The sequence below is a fragment of the Cheilinus undulatus genome, linkage group 2 (assembly GCF_018320785.1).
Source record: "Cheilinus undulatus linkage group 2, ASM1832078v1, whole genome shotgun sequence".
In the NCBI taxonomy this organism is placed as follows: domain Eukaryota; kingdom Metazoa; phylum Chordata; class Actinopteri; order Labriformes; family Labridae; genus Cheilinus; species Cheilinus undulatus.
In genome coordinates this window covers 49,471,204-49,473,714 of record NC_054866.1, presented here as the reverse complement: position 1 = coordinate 49,473,714, position 2,511 = coordinate 49,471,204, and positions in this window count along the sequence as shown.

Sequence of the window (2,511 nt, the reverse complement as noted above, 5' to 3'; positions counted from 1 at the left end):
TGTATTTAATCAGAAGCTATCACAGTCTATGAATGTCATTGCATGTGTGTTTTAGTCAGCTACATTTCTGTCGTCCAGCTAGCACATACAGTTGAAACCAGAAGTTTACATACACTATATCAAAAGGCACATCAACTTTTTTTTCTCACTGTCTAACATTAAATCAGATTAAACTTTTCCTGTTTTTGGTCAATAAGGATTACCAAAATTATTTCTATTTGCTAAATGCCAGAATAATGAGAGAGATCATTTTTTAGACAATTTTTTATTATTTTCTTGAGAGTCAGAAGTTTACATACATTTCATTAGTATTTGGTATCATTGCCTTTAAACTGTATGACTTGGGTCAAACGTTTTGGATATGCTTCCACAAGCTTCTCACAATAGTTTGCAGGAATTTTGGCCCATTCCTCCTGGCAGAACTGGTGTAACTGAGCCAAGTTTGTAGGCCGCCTTGCTCGCACATGCCTTTTCAGCTCTGCCCGTAAATTTTCAATGGGATTGAGATCAGGGCTTTGTGATGGCCACTCCAAAACATTGACTTTGTTATCCTTCAGCCACTTTGTAACCAGTTTGGCAGTATGCTTAGGGTCATTGCCCATTTGGAAAACCCATTTGCGCCCAAGCTTTAACTTCCTGGCTGATGTCTTGCGATGTTGCTTCAGTATTTCCACATAATGGTCTTTCCTCATGATGCCATCTATTTTGTGAAGTGCACCAGTCCCTCCTGTAGCAAAACAACCCCACAACATGATGCTGCCAACCCCATGTTTCACAGTTGGGATGGTGTTCTCAGGCTTGCAAGCTTCCCCTTTTTTTCTCTAAATGTAACGATGGTCATTATGGCCAAAAAGTTCAATTTTAGTTTCGTCAGACCACAGAACATGGCTCCAAAAACTAAGGTCTTTGTCCCTGTGTGCATTTGCAAACTGTAATCTGGCTTTTTTATGTTTCTTTTGGAGTAATGGCTTCTTCCTGGGAGAGTGGCCTTTCAGCCCATGTCGGTACAGGACTCGTTTGACTGTTGATAATGACACACTCTTACCAGCTTCAGCCAGCATCTTCACAAGGTCTTTTGCTTTTGTTCTTGGGTTGAGATGTACTTTTCGGACCAAAGTACATTCATCTCTGGGACACAGAACCCATCTCTTTCCTGAGCGGTATGATGGCTGGACATTCCCATGGTGTTTATACTTGCGTATAATTGTTTGAACAGATGAACGTGGCACCTTCAGGCATCTGGAAATTGCACCCAAGGATGAACCAGACTTGTACAAGTCCACAATTCTCTTCCTGATATCTTAGCTGATTTCTTTTGATTTCCCCATGATGTTACACAAAGAAGCAGTGTGTTTCGGTGTGCCTTAAAATACATCCACAGGTGTGCCTCTAATTAACTCAAATGTTGTCAATAAACCTATCAGAGGCTTCCAAAGACATGACATCATCATCTGGGCTTTCCCAAATTGTTTAAAGGCATAGTAATCTTGGTGTATGTAAACTTCTGACTCTCAAGAAAATAATAAAAAAATTTCTAAAAAATGATCTCTCTCATTATTCTGGCATTTAGCAAATAGAAATAATTTTAGTAATCCTAATTGACCAAAAACAGGAAAAGTTTAATCTGATTTAATGTTAGACGGTGAGAAAAAAAAGTTGATGTGCCTTTTTATATGGTGTATGCTAACTTCTGGTTTCAACTGTATGTAACTTTTTTCTCTGTTTGCTTAGAGATCAACAGAAATTGATGCAAGTCTTTAACTTGACCGTAGAAAATCGGATATGTTTAATTTTTTTTTGATTGATTCTCAGTTGGACTGTTTGCGTTAGGATCACCAAAAATAGCTTTGTGCTAAAACTTTGCATTGACAATAGCTTTACTGATTTTAATATAGTGTACTTCCACGTAGCGACCGCAGGAGGGCACCAAATACCTCTAAACTTCAAAGTTGATCAACACTACGGAACTTGTACTTTCGCCCTCTTGTGGTCATGATTAGAATTACTATACATGAAAATCCAATAAATCCAGCATTACTTCCTAAATCAAGTGAAGGATTTTAAAGTCATGAATGAAATAGAAGACACAATACACTGATGGAAATCCTAAACTTGGTTGTAGGCCACTGGAAAGAGACAGAAGAAGAAGAAGTAGTAACATTTTTTATGATGATGATGAGGATAATTATGATGATGATTATTACAATTATTATTATTATTATTGTTATTTTGACCTGTGCTCTTTGTAAAGTGTTTTGAGATAATTTCCATTATTAGTTGGCACTATGCAAAGAACAACTGATTGATTGATGGATTGATTGATTGTTTACTGGTGAAAATTGTAAAGACCCTGTCTCTGATGTCCTTGTATAAAGGACAGGTGGTTAGAAATTGCAGCTCTGTTTCCCCCTCTGCTGGCTGCAGTAGGTGCACAGTCTTTCCTTCCTCCTTTCCTTAAGGGATCCAGCTTCTTCTCTGGCGTCCTCTCTCAATAACGAGGTTGTGCTCCCT